General features: G+C 41.5%; 1 pseudogene across 1 annotated transcript in view; it reads left to right on the forward strand.

The window, feature by feature from the left end:
* Positions 1-1,584: 1,584 nt before the first annotated feature.
* Positions 1,585-24,113, forward strand: part of LOC143935373 (protein-glutamine gamma-glutamyltransferase E-like) — a 75,544-nt pseudogene continuing 53,015 nt past the window's right edge. The window contains exons 1-2 of the transcript XR_013263498.1: positions 1,585-1,614; positions 5,638-5,811. The product of XR_013263498.1 is annotated as a protein-glutamine gamma-glutamyltransferase E-like (transcript). The remainder of the gene's footprint in view (positions 1,615-5,637; positions 5,812-24,113) is intronic.

Consider the following 24,113-nt stretch of genomic DNA (forward strand, 5'->3'; position numbering starts at 1 on the left):
TCTGAAGCAAGGTGGCCGGGTACTTGATGGCATTAGAGAATGGCAATGCAAGGTCAGATTATGGGTATATTGGGTGTCTCTGCCAATGGGCAGGGGTTTTCTTGGATCCCTTGGCCTGCTGGGAGAACCTATATATTTGAGTGGAGTCAGGTGATCGGCATCCTGTGCCACCTGGACAGCTGTCTGGGTGGACGTGTGTCATATTGCTAGGCTGGAGTTTGGGCCTATCCCGGGCACATCTGGCTGGTAGGCTGTCTGAGGGCCTATCCAGAAGCAAGAGAGCAGTGCAGGGTTGGGATTTCGGCTTGCAGTCCAACCAGAAATTACGATTCTGCCGGCCGGAGAACCTGTCATGGTTGGAGGTAGAGGGGAAGCTGTTGCCACTAAGGACCAACCACCTTATTACCAGGGAGCACAGTGGGATAGAAGAAAGTACCAGAGCAGTATTCTCACCAACTGGGGAAGGTGAAGAATTGAGAAACTTCAGCGGGTATCAAGCCAGGGACCCAGCCAGTGGATGTGACTCTTGCAGAGCATTATTGTGTGTCAAGCCAGGGACCAAGCAGGCTAGTGGGATGAAGCTTGAAAAGTATCTTGAGTACCCAGCGGAGAAACAGGGGTGACACGAGGAAGATACTATTGTGAAGATTGTAGGAGCTCAAGGGATTCAGTGGCAGTGGATCAACTAGTCTAGTGAGAGACTGGGAGCTCAGTGGGTTCAAGAACTACAAGGAGTGATTGTAGTGGAAGTGAAGAAACTGTTACACTTTGTGTTAGGAACTGTTAAAGACTGTTGCCATAGGAGACAGCATTCCTACACAGGAAGATGTGGCGTCTTGTTGGATGCCTTTCCCTGCATGGCTGTCCTCCTGTTGAAGGCGCTAAGTCAGCCAATTAACTTTGCAACTACCTAAGAGTGTACTGGCCCTGACCCTCTCTCCCAAAGTTCCGTTAAGAGAAATAAAATCTCTTTTACATTCAAGAAGTGTCTGGCGCCTAATCAATATACCTCATACTGCACTCACTATACCTTGAAACCCACCATATACAGAAGGATGTCAGCTATCTCTGGCCCTGGAGGTTCTCATTGGACCAAAGGAGGCCCGGGACCTTGCTACATTAATTTGCCCCTTCCTTTTCTGGATGAACACATTGAGTGATCTGTACTGATCGCTCCTGTGTTCATTCTTAACTGAAGTTTTAGACCCTTGATATTTCACCAAAGCCCCCCAACGGGGTTCTTAAAAAATTGTAAAAAGAAAAGAAAAATTGTAAAAAATAATTACAAAAAGAAAAATTTACAAAAAATAATAAAATAAAAAACTTCTGACACCATCCAATGCCCTACTCTCACCAATCTTTGCTCTACTCACACCTTCCACTGCTCTGCTGTGCGTTTGTGCTCTGGGGTGCACCAATGGAGCCTGGAAAAGTCCTGTATAGGATTTAACACATTTTGCAGGCTCCTTTCTTACAGCTTTCAAGACATCTGAGCCATCATCCACTTCAGGTTTTGCGTCTCTCCCTTTTAGGCAATTTAAGCTCACCTGGAATACCCATAATCAGTCCTCTGCAACCTGGGGAGGGAAGCAATCATGCCTGTTGTAATGAAAGGTTAGTGGAACCACAACACTGTGTGGAGATGGACAAACAGTAGGTTAGCTACTGTAGGATTGCCAAGGTGTAGTAGAAGCTGAGATATTTCTGGGTTTGGTTTTTTTGTAAGTTTATTTTCCTCTGAAGCACTGTACAGGGTGTATAATTTTTTTTTTTCTTTTTTTTTTTTTCTTTCCCTATATTAACCCAAAAGCTATTTTCTTTACATTTACACATAGTCTGCAAAGCATTGCCGGTGAACTTTTAGTCTTTGCATGCATTACTTTTAGGTGTGGAATTGGGCTTGAAGCTACCACCATTACTTAACAAAATTCCTGTGCAAGGGGTAAGATCCAGTAGATATGGCATGCAGTACTTTTCATACATGTACTAGAAACCATACACTACCATTGATGGTTTGAGATGCTCCGTTTTCCTAGTTTGGAGTTTGAAACTGCCTGGGCCACACATGATAAATTTGGTAACCTGAGTGGCTGGACTGTTCAAATTTTTTACAATTTTGTTGGATAATGTGCAGAAGGGTTAGTACCTCTGCAACGAATCAATTGCGTATTTGAGGGAAAACTTGCACTAACTACTTGAGTCCCCTCTATAGAAATGCATGCAACAATGAAATCTGGTAAAGCTTCAACCGTTTCCCCAGTCTTTTTTAAAGTCTTGGTATTATACCTCCCAATGGGCAGTAGTAAACCGCACAAATTTTATTTTTTTTACCCTACAAGAAAAAGTCATAATGTGCTAGCACATTATGAAAACCTTTATCGTAGAATGAAGCTCTCCTGTGGCGTGCTGTCTCAGCTGAGATGGCTTCCATCTTTACCCAGTCTTCCTTCCTGATTTGCATGCTCAGGCTGTCTGTTCTCAATGACGTCAGAGTTTAACATGGAACTCTGACGGGACAACCTGGTTGATGCTGTCCCTTCAGAGCACATGCACCATTGACCTCACCGGCTGCATGCAATGTGAATATCTATTCATGGTACCCACTGGACATGTGCAGACTGAAATATTTAATTTCGGAATTTCGCTTTCGTCCAAAAAATTTTTTAGTTACTCCCGAAATTCGTTTTTATTTAGTTAAATTGAATTTGTCTGAAAATCCAAATTAATTACGGTCGAATCTATCATTGAAGGCTTCTGGTGGCTGTCGAATGTTTAACCACTTAAGGACCAGGCCTCTTTTTCAGATTTGGTGTTTACATGTTTAAAACCGGTTGTGTTGTTGGTTTTTTTTTTTTTTTTTTTTTTTTTTTTGCTACAAAATTACTTGGAACCCCCAAACCTTTTATATTGTCTGTTTTTTTTTTTTTTTTTTTTCTAACACCTTAGAAAATAAAACGGTGGTCATTGAAATACTTTTTTTCACATTGGGTTTGTGCAGCGGTCTTACAAGCGCCCCTTTTTTTTTTTTTTTTTTTTTTTTTTTTTTTTTTTTTGGGGAAAAAAATCACTTTTTGAATAAAAAAAAAAAAAAAAAAAAAAAAACGGTAAAATTAGCCCAATTTTTTTTTTTTTTTCATATTGTGAAAGATAATGGTACGCTGAGTAAATTGATACCTAACATGTCACGCTTCAAAATTGCGCCCGCTCGTGAAATGGCGTCAAACTTTTAGCCTCAAAAATCTCCATAAGCGATATCTTAAAAATTCTACAGGTTGCAGTTTTTACGTTAGAGGAGTTCTAGGGCTAGAATTATTGCTCTCGCTCTACCGATCGCGGCGATGCCTCACATGTGTGCTTCGACCACCGTTTTCATATGCGGGCGCTGCTTCTGTGCGCAAGCTCGTCGTGACGGGGTGTTTTTAAAAACCTTTTTAAGGTCCTCTTAAATATGAGATCTGGGGTCAAAAAGTCCTCAGATCTCATATTTGGACTAAAATGCAACAAAAAAAGAGGAAAAAATGACATTTAATGCGGAGGTCCACCCTAAAGTGGACCTTCTGCTCATTGGAAAAGCGTCACACAGCGGGAGCCTCCTGTTGCGCGGAGCGGCCCGAGAACCTAGAAGAGTTGCCGGACGAGAACGCCAGAGGAAGAAGGCTAGAAGAAGATAAAAGAAGACTTTAATAAAGGAATTGCCAAAGACCGTCTCCTGTTTTTTTTTTTTTTTTTTTTTTTTTTTTTTTTTGTGACATGGTAGGGGTACTTTTGTACCCCCTTACCATTTCACACAGGGGGAGAAGCTGGGATCTGGGGGTCCCCTTGTTAAAGGGTTCCCCTTAATATCCATACCAGACCTGAAGGGCCTGGTATGCTCTTGAAGGGTAACCCATGCATTTTTTTTTTTTTTTTTTTTTTTGTTTCTTTACATTAAAGTCGTGTTGTAAGTTGCGCTGTGACTCACACTCAAGTCTTGTCCAAGTTGCCTCCCAACGTCGTGCTGGAAGTCGTATTGCCCCTGTGTGAATGAATGAACTGTTATGATACAAGTTCAATACACACAGATTGTTGTTGTTGGTCACGTCGAATCTCCTATCTGTATCAAACTGTGTCAAAACGAAAATAAAGCATTTTATTTATGTCGGATCTTTTGTTTTTCGGATTCTGTGTTTTTGTTTGTCAAAATAATGAAAATACATGAAATTCTGACAAATGCATTCAGATGAAAACGAATGCACATGTCTAGTACCCACAGGCAAGCCTTATTATAAGCTTGCCTGTAGGTACAAGTGTAAAAATGGACTACTTTCACTTTAAGATCCTTGACTATATATGGTATTGTGTCATGGAAATGTATGCCAACATGCCACTTAAGCGATGACAGGAAGTGTCATTAACTAAGCATGGCAACTTTATTAAAAATCAGTATTTGCCATATCTGCCTAACAGAAAACATGGTAGACATTCAAGCCCACAAGTGTGTGAATCTCTAATCTCTATCTCTCTGTGAAGATGCCAGTCCACACCCTCAGTCCCAAGTGTCAAGAATCGGTGGACTTCCATATCCTTATTCAAGCATGTTCCATTGTATCTGGTACAAGATGGTTGGCACCTTGGTGGGTGTTGTGTGTAATAGGGATCAGCATGGGAGCTGCCAACTGGCAGGGTCAATTATACCGACTGACAGCCCTCTTAAGGCCCGTACATGCGATAAGAAAATCAGAAGTAAAATTTCATATGACAAATGATCATTTAGTATAGTGCTTTTGACAGTCAATGCAGTCAACCTGAAAGTGCATGCTATAAAAAATTTTATTGCATGGGAACACAACATCTGTCTCCCCCCCCCCCCCCCCCCCCAAGACAAACTGTAAGAACAAGACTACACATGCTCGGAAACTAAAATACATTATAAAACCGTTTAACACATTAAATCACTTTCGAAGTCTTATTCTGTTGTAAAAGTGACCTCCACTTTTTTTTTTTTTTTTTTTTTTGACTAGCATGCAACAAAAACATATGATTATTCGTCAGATAATCTTTTGACCGGGGTCTTAAACTGGTGTCCCTTCAGCTGTTGTGAAACTACAACTCCCGTTATGCCTCTTGCAATGCCTCATGGGACTTGTAATTTTGCAACAGCTGGAGGGCTGCCAGTATGAGACCCCTGCTTTAGACAAATGCAGTTGCATTCAAAATCTGTGAATGAAGAAACTACAAGCAAAGCTGGAGGGAGAGTGTACAAAAGCCTAGCACTGCACCCACAAGCCACTAATCGCAGGTGCAATTTTTTTTTTCTTTCTATTCCTTATCTAATGTCGGGGGTGTGCAGTTACAAATATTGTCACATAGCCGTTGTACCTGTGTCACCCCTGACACTGAGCTTACTTGAAGCTGACTGTGCAAAGTGACAGGCTTACTTATCTGGCCTGCCTCCTTTATTGCCCAGTGTGACCCCCCCCCCCCCCCATTGTACATGCAGGCCAACTGGAAGGTGTGTGTGTGTGTGTGTGTGTGTGTGTGTGTGTGTGGTCCTGGTAGCTATTTTTAGTCTGGAAATGTTTTTATTTTTTTTTAATGGCAGAGTGCAGTGAAAATTGTCCAACATTATAAAAAGTAATTGGATGTTTTTTCTTTTAGCCTTGCAGGTTATACATCTGGACCTTCAGCAACATGAAAATACTATTGCACATAGGACCAATGAGTTCATGACTGAAAAGCTTGTTGTAAGAAGAGGTGAGCCATTCAGCATGAAAGTCATGTTCAACAGGACCGTGCAACCCGAAGACAACCTGAAATGGTGGACTCAGACAGGTAATACATTTGGTAGTATTCAATTCTATAAAAATGCAACATTCATGCAGATTCATTGTAATTATTATGGCAGAGGGTAGGAAAGTAGTCCTGTCTGCTTAAACTTTAAAATGTGGGGTAATGCAACATTTTGTCATTGTAGCACCCTGGCGTTTAGGCACAGTTTCTCCTACATTTATGTAGAAGATAGAGTACTTTAAGTGAGATCTCACACATGGCTATAAAAGTAGGAGGAGCTCCCATGTATTGTTTGTAATTTTTATCAAAATTCATTGTCCTGTCATTCTATGACAGCACAATTACTGTAATCGCCTGTTTGACTATATTTACAGTAAAATATATCAAGTAACCAGTTGTGGGGAGTATTTTCTCCCAGCAGGTGGAGCCAGTGGATCCTAAGGTTACAATACAGGTATATTGTATTGCACCACAGTGTTAAGGGGACCAAGCCAATTCAGTGGGGGTTCATTAGCAGAGTGCAGGCCCAAATCAAACCAGCAGCTCCTTTTTGGGGGTCAGTGCTACATGTGGGGGCTAGTCTGGGATCCTATCACTCTGCAGTCAACCCCCCCCCCCCAGAGGACACCCCTACAGCACCAGAATGTTCTCAGTAACAGCTACCCAATGGAGCCAAGAATATGGGAGTAAATTGGAGAGGACCACAGTTCTGAGGTTGCCAGGAGATCAGTGGTTTGAGAAAGAGGTGTGGCAGTTGATAAGGAGGGCGGTGCCAGACCAGGGGTCTTACCTTTTTGGATCTGAAGCAAGACATGCAGGAGCACTTCACTTACGTTGTCCTAGAATGGAAAGGGTACATTCCAGTAGAGTTCAGAACGGGAGTGGTGAGCCTAACAGAGGGTCTCGATGGTCAGGTGATTCCAGTACAAGAGCCATTGGAGGAAGAAGAGAAATCACCGGGTACACCACCAGAAAGCCCCATGGCAAGAAGCTTGATAGGGGAAAGTCTAAACCCCATGTATCAGGCCACCGGAGAAAGCCCTGTGACTGGGATGCCTCCCACATCATTCTACCTGGACATGAGCCGCCTAGTGGATAGTCTAGTACATAGCCACCAGACGTCCACCAATGAGAGATATTGGAAGCTACTGACCTTATCGGGTCAGATACCAAGACCTGAAGAGGAGGAAAGGATTTGAGAGTTGGAGAGATCCGACCATGCAAGCTCAAAGACTGGAATGTGCCAAAGCTAGTGGGAAGACGGTGAATTGGTGAAAGCCTGAGCCCAGCAGTTGATGTCTTCAGAAACTTTAGAAGGGGAAAACCAGATTGTGAAGCCAAGGATTACATCAAAGCCCTTTATGCCGTTTATGGAAGAGTGGAAAAACTATCGGCCTACATTGTCCGCATAGACCAGATCCTACACCAGATAATTTTGAAGAAGGACATTGATCCCAGGGAGGTGGACAAAACCAGGTTGGACCAGGCTCTACAAGGAGCTAGGCCAAATCACCCCGTTGCTCTCCGATTACTCCTGAAAGGCACCAAAAAGTCCCCTTCTTAACCAGAACTGATCCAGCTGAGAAGAGGCTATCCTAGATGAGAAGGATAAAGAGGCTCGGCTCATCACAGGGACTGTTGCGAAGAAAGAGGTTGCAGCGCAATTAGTACAGGTGGAAGGAAGTTATGAGGAATATGTGGGGGGGGGGGGGGAGAGGGAGAACACCCCAAGAGTCCCATTGTGCAGTCCACCCTAAGGGTTACCTTGGAACAAGCCATAGTTCAACTGGCACAATTGCAGGCTGATTTACAAAAACCTTCTGTGGGCTTCAGCAGAAAGTTGAGGTGATGAAAACCCAAGCTGATATACAAAAGTCATTCTCGTAAGTGAAACACTCTACGGTTGGAAGAAGGGACATGACCCTTCCCCCCCCCCCCCCAGTTCCAAAGTGCTATCAATGTGGGGAAGTTGGACATTTTATTGCACAGTGCCCAAATAAGGGAAATTTAACAGATATAGCATTGAAGAAAGTACCTGCCAAAAAGCGAGCAGAAAACTTCAGAGGACCCCACTGAGAGTCAACTGGGAGCCCTGTCACAACAGTCAACTCCAAACCCACCTGTACATGCCAGACCCCTGGAACAGTTAAGTTCACCCAGAAGGAAAAGAGTCCATGGAAGCCAAGTGTGAAGGTGCAAGACGCCAAGCGGGCAAAAGGTACCCCCCCCCCCCCCCAGCTAGTGGGGCTCTCCCCACTTGTCCCTATCCGAGTAGAAGGGATATACACGAGAGCCCTGTTGGACACTGGAGCTCAAGTGACATTGCTCTACAGGGCCTTCTATGACAAACATCTCAAGCACTTTCCATTACAGAAATTGGAGGAAATGTAGAGATGGGGTTAGGTACTCACAACTGTCCATATAATGGCTACCTGCCGGTCAAACTCACTTTTTTGACCCAAGTACAGCAGGAGAGGCTGAGACCTTTTGACACCTTGGTCATGGTGTGCCCTCGTCCCCCAGGGGCTGACAAAAGCTCTCATCATTTGGGACACTCTCTCACACCTTGCCCAGGTGTATCAAGATCTCAAACAAGAGAAGGCCCCCAAAAGTGGAAAAAATCTGGATACTCTGCCTGAGAGCCTCCAAGTTAAGCTAGGAAAAACCGGGCCCATTCTTTGTCCTCGAGACTTCAAGTCAAGAAGAACCTAGAGAACTGGAACTTATCCCTGAAGTATTGCCAACTAGAGCATTGAAGAGGAGCAGAGGCAAGATTTCAGCCAGTGTCCACAACACAGCAGCTGTGCCAGGACACTGTTAGGACAGGTCAGCCCAGCCACCCCAGTCTCTGCATGTGATTTTTTTTTAATGGGAGAACAAGCAGGAGAGATTCCTCCAGAAGAATTATGCCCTAAAAACACACCTTACTCCTGCATGGCTGGAGAGGGCTAAAGCCCAACTCCTGAGATGGACAGCTTTCTCAAAAAGTGAGTTTGCTGTGGGGCTTGCGAAGAGTGCCAAACATAAAATTCAGTTGGAAGAAGACAAACCCTTTTGGGAGAGAGTCAGACGGATTCCACTGGGAGATCTTGAAGACTTGAGAGCAGCTAGCTGAACTCAAAAGGCCGGGCATTATCAGAGTCCTGGAGTCCTTACGCCTCTCCAATAGTGGTGGTAAGAAACGGGCCCCTACGACCATGCATCAACTATAGGACCCTGAACTGGAGGACCATTCTTGACCAGTACACCACACCTCGGATAGAGGATGCCTTACAGATCCTGTCAGGGCAAAGTGATTGTGTGCTGGACCTAAAGAGTGGGTACTATCCGTTTTCCCCCCCCCCCCCCATGTGCCCTGAATATAGAGAAGACCGTGTTGATCACCCCTGTGGGCTTCGAGTTCAATCGGATGCCGTAAGGTCTGTCTGGAGCCCCAGCAACCTTTCAGAGATTGATGGAGAAGACAGTGAGTGACATGAACCTGATTCCAGTGCTAGTCTACTTGGATGATGTCAGTGTTTGGAAGAACACTAAGAGCACCTGGAGAAGGTCCGGAAGAGACTTCACGATGAAGGCCTGAAACTCTCAATGGTAACCCTCAGTGAACTACTTTGGGGCACATTATGTCTGAAGGAGTGGCAACAGATCCCAAGGAGCTGGAAGCTTTCACTTCTTGGCCCAGACCTACAAATGTAACTGAAATTAGATAATTCCTAGGTTTCTGCTCATACTACAGGAGGTTTGTAGAAGGGTTTGCCATGATGGCTCACCCACTCGCTGAGCTTCTGAAGAAGCTGGTACAGACACAAGCCTGGGAAGCCGAGAGGGACCCAGAAAGAGTCCATTCAGGACCAGTGAACTCCACAATGTGAAGCCTTCAGGCCGCTGAAGTGGAGCCTTACCACTGCTCTGCTCTTGGCCTATGAAGACCCTGCCAAACCCTACGAACTGCATGTGGATGCCAGCCAAGATGGGCTAGAGGGAGTGCTCTACCAAGAATGACAGGCATCTGAGGCCCATTGCCTATGTGAGCAGAAGTCTAATTCCTGCTGAAAGGAACTACCCTACTCACAAACTTGAATTTCTGGCTTTGAAGTGGGCAGTGGTGGACAAGTTGAAACATTCTCTCTATGGAGCAGAGTTCGTGGTCAAGACAGACAACAACCCCCTCACATACTTGCTCACCACCGCAAAGTTGGACATCACAGGTGGTTGGCTGCCCTCTCGGCATTTACCTTCAGCCTGAAGTACAGACCAGGAGTTGGTAACTGAGATGCAGACGCTCTGTCAAAGGCTTCACTATTCCCAGGATCACTCAGAAGAATGGACCCAACTTACCCCTGAAGGAGTAAGGGCCCTCTGTGAAGGAGCAGAACGGCAAGGAAAAGGTAGAGCTAAAGAAGTTGGAGTATCCGCAGTGGGGGTGCCTAAATGCTACTGTAACATCTCTCAGATTGTACAAGAGGGTCTTCCCAAACTCTAAACAGGATCTCAGGAGAGATCGGCAGGAAGACTCGCTTTTGTGGGCTAGTACTGAAGGCTTTGGAGAGCCAACAGCCTGATCTGCTTCAAAAGTGCCCCGGTCAAAAGCTCAGCTGTTAGAGTGTGGGATCGGTTGCAGTTACAACAAGGGGTGGTCTACCGAAGGGGGCCCCTCTGAAGAGAAGTTGCAACTGTTTCTGCCAGAGAAACAGAGGGTACTGATCGCCTAGCATGATCACCATGGCCATCTGGGATCAGAAAGAACTCTTCAGCTTGTAAGAGACGGATTCTACTGGCCTTACTTGAGGACTGAAGTGGGGAGCTACTGGCATTCCTGCCTTGGGTGCATACAGCAGAATACTTTGCCCCAGTGAACCGCTCCAATTGGCCACTGGGAGAGCCAAGGGTCGATGGATCTGGTCTGTTTGGAATCCGACCTAAGTGGGTAAGGGGACATCTTAATGGTTACAGATCACTTCACCCGCTATTCCAAGGCATCCCCTTACAAAAGACCAGCAAGCAGCCACAGTAGTAAAGACTCTCGTGGAAAAGTTCTTTGTCCATTATGGTCTACCTCAACGGCTACATTTGGACTAAGGCAGAGACTTTGAGAGCATGATGATAAACTGTTGGATCTATTAGGCATACAAAGGTCCTGGACTACTCCCCTACCACCCACAAGGGAACCCTCCTGAACATGTTGGCCTTTCACTGCAGAGCAGAAACCCCATTGGAGTAGGCATATCACTGTATTGGTTCGTGCCTATAACAGTTCAAAGAATGACGCTACTGGATAGTCACTTTTTATTTAAATTTTTTTTTATATAAACTAATGTTTTGGACGTGAAACCAGGCTACCAGTCAATCTAGCCTTTGGGACCACACAGAGACCTCTCATCAAGGTTATGTGGACAGACTGCGGAAAAACCTGAAAATGGCTTATGAGCAAGCTCAAGCCACCTCTCAGATCAGAGGAAATGGGCATAAGAGGAACTTTGATCTAAAAGTAAGGGTTCAGAATATTCAACCAGGTGACTGTCCTAAGGAATCTGGGCATCCCAGGCCAACATAAGTTGGCTGACCGCTGGAGACCACAGCCATATGTTGTGTGCAGGAAGCTCCCAGGACTCCCAGTGTATGAAATCAAGCCAGAAGGAAACGCTGGGCCAGTAAGAACCTGGCATCTAAATCATCTCTTGCCCTCACAGAAGCAGTCAGGATAAATCCAGGAGAGGAACTCCCATCCACGTCCACTGCTGCGTGCAGACCAGCAACTGGGTCTCAACCTGCATCCTCCGGAGTTGAGTTGGCTGTGGCCACCTGAGACATCAGAGAATTATGTTGCTGTTCCCCCAAAGACAGAAGATAATGGGACTCGAGGCAGAGGCCCCGGAGTTTGTGCCGATTACCCATCACACGGAACAAAATACTCCTGTTTACTCTCCACTACCAGCATCTGAGATGAGGAATGAGTTTTGAGTGGTGAACACACCAAAAATACAAAGGGCAGAGACATTAGCCCACCAAAAAAGACTGACATGATACACTGGGCGAATGCTCTGAAGCGACTCAAATTACTAGCAAGAGAAATTCTGAAGTGCCTGGTCCCTCTACTGCTGATTCAGTAAGGGACAACCCAAGCTCACCCCTTGACACATCTGTACCAGACACTATAGTGTCAGCTGTGAGTGCACAGGACAGCTCTCCATAATATGTGAATTGGTGGGAAGCTCCTCTGTCACGTTTTGTGATGTAAGATGAACCATTTGAGTTTAGACTCTGGTTATGGAAATGCAACTTGGTTGTTATCATACTAACCTGTTCTCTCCGGATGTAAATGATGGCTTTTAATAGGCAAAAATGTTTGCTAGAACCAAGATTCTAAATATCTTTGGGGACCAAAGACTAAAAGTAGGGGAGTATGTAGCGCTGGTTTTTGCCTACTAATGTTGTTTTTACAATGTAAGCCTATGGACAATTCTATAGCTTAGTATTTGGCACCATCTAGCGGCCAAACACAGGTAGTGGACTGAATCGAATATTTTCACAAAGACTGAATATTGGAAGGTTGACCCTTACCTAAAATGCTTGGTGACCTACCCATGGACAGTGCTGACAGTGCATGCTGGGTAGGACAAAAGGACCCTGAGCGGCCATTTTAGCTCTCTTGGGAACGCATGGCCTACCCATGAGGACTTGTACGGAGGCCTCCCGCAAGAAGCAGCATACAGCCATTGCACAGCGCAACTCCAATGTGAGTGACCTGATGGTACCAGAGACAGACTGACTGACTGGATTGGAGAGATCCAGAGACACTCGTTTGAGGACCAGGTTCACCCAGCATAGCGGAACAGAGCATAAGGCGTATCTGCTATTGCATCTCAAGCCTTGTATCATAGTTACTGAAGTTACACCAGGAGCATCTTTAATTCAACTTGGATTACAAATCGCAAGGAATTATCCTAGCTAGCGAAGATCAGAAGATGGAGTACTTTAAGTGAGATCTCACGCATAGCTATAAAAGTAGGGGGAGCTCCCGTGTATTTATATTGTTGTTTTATCAAAATTCGTTGTCCTATTTTGGGATGACAGCACAATTACTGTAATCACCTGTTAACATATATTTTACTGTAAATATATTCAAAGTACCCAGTTGTGTGGCGCATTTTCTCCCAGCAGGTGGATCCTGGGGTTACGATACAGGTGTATTGTATTGCACCACAGCTGTGTCAAGGGGACTGAGCCAATTCAGTGGGGGTTCATTAGAGTGCAGGTCCAAATCAAACCAGCAGCTCCTTCTGGGGTCAGTGCTACATTTAATTTCTAGGAGTAGCTAATTGTTAGGGATCATCTGATTTTCTTAAGTCTGGCACTGCTGAACTTTTCTCTTCTGCCACTAGGTGGCTGGGTACCTGGTAGCATTAGATAAGGGGGCAATGCAAGGTCAATTTATGTATATATGGGTATCTCTGCCAATAGGCAAGGGATTTCTTCAAGCCCTTGGCCTGCTGGAAAAGCATATATATTTGGATGGAGTCAAGTGATCTGTGCCACCTGGATGGCTGTCTGGGTGGATATTTTTTTTTTTTTTTTTTAATTGTCCGGGCTGGAAATTGGGCCCATCCTGGGCACATCTGGCTGCTAGGCTGTCTGAGGGTCTGTCCAGAAGCAAGAGCAGCACAGGGTTGGGATTGCAGCTTGCAGTCCAACCATAAGTGATGGTTCTGCCAGCTGGAGAACCTCTTGTGGTCTGAGGTAGAAGGGAAGCTGTTACCACTAAGGAACCACAGTGAGTAACTGAATCTGGTACCTGAGCGGTATCTCCACCAACCAGGGACTGGAGAATTTGGGGAAACTTCAGTGGGTATCAAGCTAGGGACCCAGCCAGCAGAGGTGACGCTTGCAGAGCAGCCTTGTATGTCAAGCCAGGGACCAAGCAGGCCAGTGGGGTGAAGCTTGAAAAGTATCTTGAGTGCCAAGTTGGGGACCCAGCAGAGAAGCAGGGGTGACTCTTGAGGAAGATGCTACAGTGAAGATTGTAGGAGCTCAAGGGGTTCTGTGGCAGAGAATCGTCCAGTCTAGTGAGACTGGGAGCTCAGTGAGCTGAGCTACAACTGGTTGTATTAGAAGTGAAGGGACCATTACACTTTGTAAGGCACTGTTAAAGACTGTTGCCATAGACCGAGGTTCTGCACGTCCAGATGTTGCATCTTGCTGAATGCCTTTCCCAGCACGGCTGTCCTCCTGATGAAGTCTCGGGGGGGGGGGGGGCAAATTTGGCGGCTATCCTCCTTGCATGTGGACCATATGATTGGAAAAGTAAGCCCGGTGGCTGTGGCAAAGGGGAAGACAGCGGTGAGTACTTCCCTCTTACCTTGGGAATTTAGCAGTAAAATCCCTACTAGCCAGATTTCTGAGCATTTGAGATGATCTCCCCTGGGGTTTGGATACAACTGGCCCAGAAGCTTCTTCTAAAACCACCAGCCACAGTTCCCTCTTGCATCAGATGCTGTTTATCACAAGAGTAGGTTGCCAGCCTCTCCCTATAAGCCCAATTTGTAGTACATTAGTAGGGAAGACCTGGTAGATACAAAGTTTCTTACAGGCCATGTATACCACTGAACAAGTTAAAGTAGGGTTGGCAGGAACCTGGAGCATTCAGCAGTAAGCTCCCCTGGTCAGCAGGTGCACTAGGTAATCCAGCCCTATTAGCCCAGCTGCTAGGAATCCGAAGTTGCTCTAAGATGCTTAAAAGCTGACCTAACGTTTAGGCTATGGCAGGGATCAAGCTTCTGTGCAGCACTGAAGAAATGTAAGGGGAAGGTACAGTAAGGGTTCCCTTGTGAACAGATCCTCCTTTTGGGGGTTACTTGCTATGGGTAACCTTTCATAAGCTGTAGCCTCCCACTCCACCTTTACACTGCGGTTAATTTACAGTGCAGGAGCTAAGAAAAACCTTTTGCTTGAACTACAGTCCAGCCAGTAGCATAACTAAAAGCAATTTACCATAAATCTCTTCCTACAGCCTTTGAGGATTTGCAAACTTCTAAGAGCTACATATGTAAACTGGTAGTTGATTGCTTGCTTAAGGCCTGCAGGTGGCCATTTTACCTCCAGACTAATTTTGGGACCACGTCTTTTAGAGTCTCAATTGGTCTCTAGGGCTGGGCTCATTCAGACCTTCAATGCTGGAAGGGTTTGATTGGCACCACCTGTGTATGAGCTTGGCTACATTTTCTCGGATTCAGGGAGCGGAGGAGTTAGGACAGTGATGGCGAACCTTGGCACCCCAGATGTTTTGGAACTACATTTCCATGATGCTCATGCACTCTTCAGTGTAGTGAAGCATCATGGGAAATGTAGTTCCAAAACATCTGGGGTGCCAAGGTTCGCAATCACTGAGTTAGGACAACAGCTACTATAGTAGGACTGTTCAACCACTTTAAACTTTAATCTTAAAATGTGTTCACTGGTGGTGAAGGGTTAGCATCTACAGCCCAGGCTATGCCTATTAGAAAAATTTGCCCATGTTTGGTTATTTCATAAAGGGATACACCATGACTCCTTCTTGGCCTGCACACCAGTAGCACTCGGTAATGAAGGTTTGTGTTTGCTAGATTTGCGGCACAACAGAAATACACATTAAGATTTGTGACATCTCTGCTCATAATGGGTGTTCTGTCCATCAGATGTAATGTTAATTATTTGAACCTGTGTTTAAATTTACGTGTAATTTTACATAAGACAATCATAAGTGGTATGCAGGCTCCATCTAGCGTTCCTTTTTGGTATTGCTGTAGTTGTTTTGATTATTGTATGTGTAGTTAAAGTGGATGTAAACCCAATGTCATCCTTTCTAAACTGCCATAGTTGTCTATAAAGATATACATGGCTCCTGCATGTATCTTTACCTGTCAAATGTCTCCCCTTTGTCTGTTATGAGACCTGTTTCTGTTTGGAGCTTGGTGGGTGGAGTCGTGATGTCAGACTCCCCACTCACCTCTACTCTCCCCTTGTCAATATGCATTTTCTCCTGTGTATTTCTTACCCTGAAGTTCTATGATCTCTAACATCCAGTGAAAAGACAGGAACGTAACCACCTGACTTCAGCGTGCCCAATCATGCTGAGGTGTGGAACATCCAATCCTGGCAGAGCAGCAGAAGAAAGGAGCGGGAGGGAACTAAAAAAATGAATGTCTCTTAGGCTAGTGCACGAAATATGTATATCACCTGCCACTCACAGCAAGGGGGAGGGTTTGACAGGGGGGTGTGTGTGTGTGTGTGTGTGTGTGTGTGTGTTTGTTTTTTTATATATATATATATATATATATCTCTCTTTATCTCGCTGAACAATAAGAGGATTGCTCAGAGCTGGATTAACTTTGAGGCAAGGCTGGACTCAAATGATGGGAAATCTTATACTCTTCATTATGACATCAAACAAAATCCACTTTAAGGAAGTTGTTATTACACAGGGAAGTCTGGGTAGAATCTTCACAGAAAGTGAACCAGCCACTATTTTTTACAAAACACTGCAAGAAGCAAGACATGTATTTCTCAATCTATTGCCATCTCCCCTTGGATCCTTACAGTAAAACAGAACCTGATGGTGTTTTTGGCTGTTACCGTCTCAAAATATAAATTAACCGCTTCCCAACCGGCAGCACGATGTACATTGGCAGGATGGCATGGACAGGCAAATGGGCGTACAAGTACGTCCCTTTGAATTTGCCACCGTGCCATCGCATGCGCACCACTGGTGGCGTGCATGCCGGTCGGGACCCCCATCCGTGAGTCCGACCACGGATCCCGCAGACTGTATCACCACAGGGATACCCGCGATCGTCTCACGGAGGAAGAACGGAGAGATGCCAATGTAAACAGCATCTCCCAAGTGATGCTGATCTCTGCTCCCTGTGATTGGAGCAGTGATCTGTAAAACACAGCCCTAGGACACTTGATCCCTACACTGCCACCTCCTGGTTAACCCCTTCACTGCCTCCTGCTCTCTAGCTCCCTCATCACCTCCTCCCATATCCTTCTCCAGGACTTCTCCCAAGCCTCACCCATCCTTTGGCACTCACTACCCCCAATCTGTCAATGTCTCCAAATGTATCACTTTTAGGCGATCCCTGAAAACTTTCCTCTCCAGAGAAGCCTATCCTGCCTCCATCTAACAAATGCACTATTTTCTCCATTAGCTCATCCCCCACAGCTATTGCCCTTTTGTATAACTTGACCCTCCCTCCTAGATTGTAAGCTCTAATGAGCAGGGCTCTCTGATTCCCCCTGTCTTGAATTGTATTGTCTACCCTAATGTTGTAAAGTGCTGCGTAAATTGTTGGCGTTATATAAATCCTGCATAATGGTGATTTACACAGGAATCGGTTCATTTGTATAGCACTGATTGCTGTATAAATGACAATGGTCCCAAAAATGTTCGATGTGTCAATGTCGCAGTCACAATAAAAATCGCTGATTGATGCCATTACTAGTAAATTAAAAATGCCATAACTATCCCCTATTTTGTAGAAGATATGACTTTTGCACCAATCAATCGCTTATTGCGTTTTATTTTAAAGTACGTATGTAGAAATTGAGTTATTACTATATTAATAACTATTTCAATAATTCATATTGATGAGGAAAGTTCCAAGAAAATCCATTCAGTTCTCGTGTAAACACCAAAATAGATTTTAATAAAAATAGCAAAATTTAAAAAAAGTGTCAAAATGTAGAATATAAAATGGCATCTAAGTTTCTTATTCTTAAAATGATTGTATAAATGTGTCTGTGTGGGTTTGTCAGCCTCCAAGTCTGCTCGTGTCTCTCTGCCCTCTAGAAAAAGCCTGTCTATATTTTACTATTCCTACAACTAAACCCCCACCCTTTTCCCAATTAACAATGGTTTAACAGTTTTTTCTCTGAGCTCTGTTGTACCACGGGAAAAGCCCACAAATTCTGAATGAGAAAATTCCCTCCCACCTTATCCAACAGGATGTTGAAATACAAAACCGTCTCTAATCAAAACATTCCATTGGGATGGCAAAACTGCCCTGTATAAGTTAAATGGTTTAATAGAATACAAGTTTCCGATCTTCTAAACCAAATACTACATACATCAGTAAATGATATACGTTTAAAATGCAATGTACGTAATGATCCTAATCAGGAAATACTGTTAGCCCCTGTACACACGGTCGGACTAAGTTGTCGCAAAATCCGATCATTCAGAACGTGATGACGTAATTTAGTTACGATGGGACTACGTTCAGGCTAGTAGCCAATAGCTTTGATGTAGGAATTTGATCTGAGCATGCGTGGCACTTGGTCCGATCAAAATTCTCTACACATGATCGGAGTATGTCCGATCGAACCAGTTGGTCGGAAAATATTTCCAACAAGTTGGGAAATTGGGTCCGACGGATATTCCGACGGAATCAGTTCGATGCATACCACAGTCGGATTATCCGACGACACGGTCCGATGGGACACATTCCGACGGATTCTCCGACTGTGTACAAGGGCTAATATAAAGAAATAACTTGTATCATACTGAACTCTGTCTTTGGACAATAATGTAACCTTATCTCTTACAATGGGGGAGGTGAATGGTCAACACATTCTAAATTACAGCCATATGTGAAATGTCCATAGAACTGCTTTTCCATGAAATGCATATGAAGCTTCAAAGATATGGATAATGTATATATCATATATTCTAGATATGGATAATATATCATACATTCTAGATATGAATAATACATACATATCTAGAATATGATATGTGTGTGTGTGTATATGTGTATGTGTATATGTATATGTATGTATATGTATATATATATATATATATATATATATAATTTCTCTAGAATATGATATACCTAAGCAAGCAAGTCAATCATTCTCAAGACCCAAACCATATATACATTTTTAATATTCTAACAATTCCCTCTCAAAATGAAATGATTAAACAATCTTCATTTTAAATCGGTAATCTAAATCCATTCATACCTCAAACGCATCACATTTGTATTCATCCATCCAATTGGATCTTAAGATAATTGACTTGACTGTACATTTTCAAATTTTGATTCTATATAAGGAAAAATGAATTTCCTAAACTTTTTGCTTCATATACCATAAATATTTTCACCCTTATTTTCTTTTACCAAATTGATCCCCTTAATTTTATAATTCATAAATGTAACATTGTTCAATACTTTGAAATACAAATATCACTTCAAAAATGTATGATTCATATTTTTTCCCTCCAAATTATGTTTAGCATAAACCTTGTCAAAATTAAACATTAAATATGTTTCTTAACTTAAATTTGTTCATATATGTGAGATGATTTCAAAACTAAGTTACATATTTCAATGTAAAAGTTACTCTTAACTTGTCTATATGGCTTTTAAGAAATGTACTGTCTTAATTAACACCAGATGTTCCCTCTAACTAGAATGACTCTATTGTAAGGATGTTTAACCCTTTCAACTCCGAAAATACACTACATGTGTTTATAAAAATCAATGTGTAAAAAAATATCTCATCTTGATATGAGAACCATATCTTGTCACACAAAAATGATATATATTAAAAAAAAACTGCAATATCTGATAGATACATTTCATCAGTAGTCCAAAAAATCAAGTCCATTGTTTTTTAGAATTTTTTTCCTCTTATCGGAGGTTCTCTTAAGGTTGTTTTTCTTCTTTTTCTTCCTGCACTCTGTAAAGTTAAACTTTATTGACTACAGAAAACAATTATAACAAATGAATCTCTTCTGTCAATTCTTCTCAGAACTGATATTCTTAAATTTCTTTTGTTTGGTGACTTACAAGTCAGATCCTAAAAAAGAATGCAGTATCATTGTGAATTTCAAAAAATGCAAAATATACCTTTTTTATTTATTCATTTAACATACCAAAATTCTAATTTTATTATGGCATACTATACATATTTTAATAACCTTTCTAATTACCTTACTTTGCTCTATTTCTCTTAAACTCACCAATACTCCATGTATTAGTCTGTGTATTTAAACTATAACAAGACGCAATTTCTATTTTTTGGCATGATATAAAACCTTGTTTTATCAAACGAAAAAAGGTTTTAAATCAACCCTAGAAGATTGAAGCAAACAATCTATTTACTTCTCCTCTTTAATATTTCAGAGTAATGCGTACTGTACTTCTAGCATTTTCCAATTCTGCATTTTCTGTAGAATTTTTTGCTGAATAGTCTAACCCTGCTTTGGGTAACACATACCTGATGAACAATTCTTGATAGCATTAACCAATCCTGGCTCAAAGCCTCTCTCAGCACTTGTTCTAACAATACCATTTACAGGCTTTCTGAATACATTTAACTGAGAATGTTCTGTTATCACACATCTACCTGTATGGGTTTAGATTGTAAAGTGTTAAAAAAAATGGGCAATATTTGTCATATAATTCACCTGAATGAATTCTCTTTAAAATAATTTTTACTGACCGATAAGGTGTCTGTAATATGATCCTACTAGATCTCACAATCTTTTCTGTTACTTTGACTGCAAAATAAACACTTTTAACAATTGTTTCATATTTGTGTCAAAAGTCTTTTCCATATTCGTCAATCCTCTAGAGAAAAACCTATTTCCGGTTCACCATCTTTTACCTGAGACAAAATCGCTGATATGGAATTCTCAGATATCTTAGTAGACATTAGAACAGGTGTAGATATTTCAATTGTATGCAATGAGACGGCATTCTGCAAATCTTTTTTTCAACATTTCAAAGGCATTTGTCTGGGTTTGAGTCCATTGATCAAACGCAACATCTTTTTGTTTCAAGAAATCCATTAATGGTTTAACTTTTTATCATCACATTCCTGTAAAAACTCTTTACAAAAATGTACTTCACTCAAAAATTGATATAATGCCTTGTAAGATATTGGAATAGCAGAAATGTTTCTAACTTTTTCCTGTGATATCTGTCTCTGTCCCTGACTAATTTGCATATGAAGAAAATTGACTTTATTTTTCATTAACTAAACTGACTCTGTTCAATTTCAACCCTGCTGTTTGTACCAAAGTAAATAACTCCATCAACAGAGAGACATGTTCCTCTGTATTTTGTGTAGACAGCAAAATTTTGTCCACATGCTGGAAAATGCATTTTGGTCTAGAAAATTTTGATAAAACTTTCTCCAAGCACTCATGTACTAAACCATCACTGATATCCAATCCTGGAATTATTCTAGTGAATGCATACGTTTCTTTATCAAAGCTAAAAGCAAGTTTATAATGACAGCTGCATTTTTCAGTACCATTGACAATTTCCAGTACTGAAAATACTTTGGCCTTGGCATCCATTTGTGACATTCAATTTTAATTAGGAACAATAGGTTTGTTTGTAATTCATTTATTCGGTGATCTTAAATCAACTGATGTAGAATGCGAATCATCAGCATTCTTGATAGGCCAAATACAATTATTTACCACTGATTATTCCTTGCTGCAAAAAATGTTTGTACAATGTCAAAAACAGGACCTAGTGATTCTTGTGGCAACTTATTTTGAATTTGGGATTTCGGATCTCTTCCCTCAATTTCTATCTCAATATCTTTAAACAAACCTGTATCCATTTTGGTCTGACTCCAAAGACTTTTATGTGCTCTAACCGATTTGTTCCAATTCCAGATTGGTTCCTGTGTGTGGCCAATTAAAATCTGAAGACATGTCAGTGACTGCTGTACAAATACTTCCAACGTTACTGTACTTTGAAGAATATATTAACATAGATTTGGGCCTAGATGAATCTTTCCATATAGTAGAATTACTTAAATCAATAATCCAATCTAATTTACTAATCACATCCATGCCTAAAATATTCTCTGTATTTTGGCATATTTAAAATTCCGGGAATTTCGAGAGTCGCATCAAAAACTTTAACTGCAACTGTATTTTCTTTTCCATTGAAATCAATTAAATTACATTTTGGAGAATCAATATTCACAGATAATTTGTGTTTAGTTAAACTGAGTTCAGATCCTAAATCTATTTAACCATTTAGTATTCTTACCATTTAATAAACCATGCAACCATGGCCTTCCACTTTCATCTATTAAAAGTGAAGTCACATTTTAATGTTGGAGATGACTCAGAACCTTTCCCTAAATCCTGATGGTGATGGAAGTAATCCATCCCTTGTCATATTGATTGAACTGTCATTACCAGTCAATGTACTGATCTGTTTGACTTCTGAGGCATAAGGGCAAATCAATCAAACTATTGTTTGAAGAAAGAATAAATTGCTCAGAAATATGTTCTGTATTTTCTACTTTCAAAGTTTTCCTTTGTGTACTATGTATGGGGAATAAATTTCCTGTCTGCTCTGAAACTTTAGCTCCGCCTGTGACGTGCATTTCATCATCTCTGGGTGTGGCATTACATGTGCCAACTCTTTGGCATTTTCCCTTTGTCTAAAATATGTCTGCATACTGCAGCTTTAGTTTAATATTTTTCTTTAAGCACAACTTCATGTTCCTGGTCATATTTCCTATGGACCGCTTAACTGGTACAAAGATAATTTTGGTTTAAACAAACTTTCTGTTCTTGGTCATTAACCTTGATAGACCGCATATCGTGTACAAAAGACTTATGCATGGAATCTGCATTAACATTAATCTCAACTCTTGCTTGACCTCTGTTTTAAACTTTACATTATCTGTAACTCGGACAACTTCATATTCTTTATTTGAATTGCACTCTGCAAATCCTCTATCCGCTCAGAAACATACCTGTGACTGACTGTTTTCCCTTTTGTACAAACTACCTTGTTTTTTGTTTTTTGTTTTTGTTTTTGTTTTTTCCCCCAGGAACTCCTGATATCATTGTATCATAAACTTTAATCAAATTTCTAACCGGTTTGTTGAATTTCTTTAAAAGTAAATTTTGACTTTTGCATTTTGATATTAGCTTGTAAGCATTCATTGAACATGTAACACCATAATTCATCATCTTTAACAAACTGACCAGATTTTTAAATTCTAATTTCACTCGCATCAGACAATTCATGAATAAGATTCATACTTGCCAATGTAGGATAAGCTTCATTCATGTAGCCTGCGTTCCCTCTCTTGCGGGAAATTACTTCATCAAGAAACAGATTTTCTTGCACATGCGCAAACGTCTCACCAATTTTGATAATTCTTTTTCTTCCAAGTTCAATTCAATGATGCCGACAATTTTTGCTTTTTCGATTTTCTTCTGAAGCTTGACTCAATAATCAATGTTTGTGCTTCTATTCCCTCTCGTCAAGTGAAAGTAGAAATTTTTCAGACACTGGCAAGGCTCGCCAAAAATGTAGAAATGAGTTATTACCTGTATTAACTATTCATATTGATGAGGAAAGTTCCAAGAAATCTGTTCAGTTCTCGTGTAAAAACACCAAAATAGATTTAATAATAAAAATAGCAAAATATTACAAAAACAGTGTCAAAATGTAGAATATAAAATGGCATCGATTTAAGTTTCTTATTCATAACTTAACATAATCTTACAGATTGTGACTGAAATACTTTAAAACAGTTAGTTACAACAATGAACATATTTTAATAAACATATATTTTCATTTTATTCAGTATTAGATAATTATCTTTATCTTTCTGGTATACTTTAGCTGTGCAATAATACTGGCATTGTATTGCTTTTAATGCAGCTAGGCTTTCAGTAGTTCTTTTTGACCACTAGATGGTGCACATTGCATGTCTGTACAAAGCAATGCCATATGCTTTCTAGTACGATGGGATTTAATATAGTTTTTCAACATGTGCTTTCTAATTTTATGTAACTTTGCATAAACCAGGTTTAAATATACCTATGTATAACAGTCTAGTGCTTACAATAATGTTCTGACTAATGCAGTATTTTTATGATTTTGTGCCCTTTTTAATATTCCTCACACATGCCTGTTCTAAATTTCTAATTGCAGCAAAACTATTGCATACAATCTGCTGTAAATTCCCTGCATCTGCTCAAGGTGTTTAGGAATCTTTCTATCACTGTTTAACATGGATTAGAAAAAATTTTAGGTACATACCTGCAAATAATTAAACAAACTGTATCAGATATGACCACTCATATATGGCTTGAAGTAGTTTCACTTCAGCCATGGTGTGGTCTTATAGACTCTGCTCATGTACCTTCTCTGCCATCTACAGGTTTGGTAGAATAGCAGGATGGCATTTCTTTGCTTGGAAATAAAGAAAAATGAATATGTACTTGGTGTTTGTTTTTTTTTCTTTTGTGACCATATAACCCCAGTCCTTCACACCCATGCACTGTAACAAATCAAGACCTCTCTTAGAGGCTG

The sequence above is a fragment of the Lithobates pipiens genome, unplaced genomic scaffold (assembly GCF_037356315.1).
Source record: "Lithobates pipiens isolate NorthernLeopardFrog02 unplaced genomic scaffold, aLitPip1_a1.2 Scaffold_28, whole genome shotgun sequence".
Classification (NCBI taxonomy): Eukaryota; Metazoa; Chordata; class Amphibia; order Anura; family Ranidae; genus Lithobates; species Lithobates pipiens.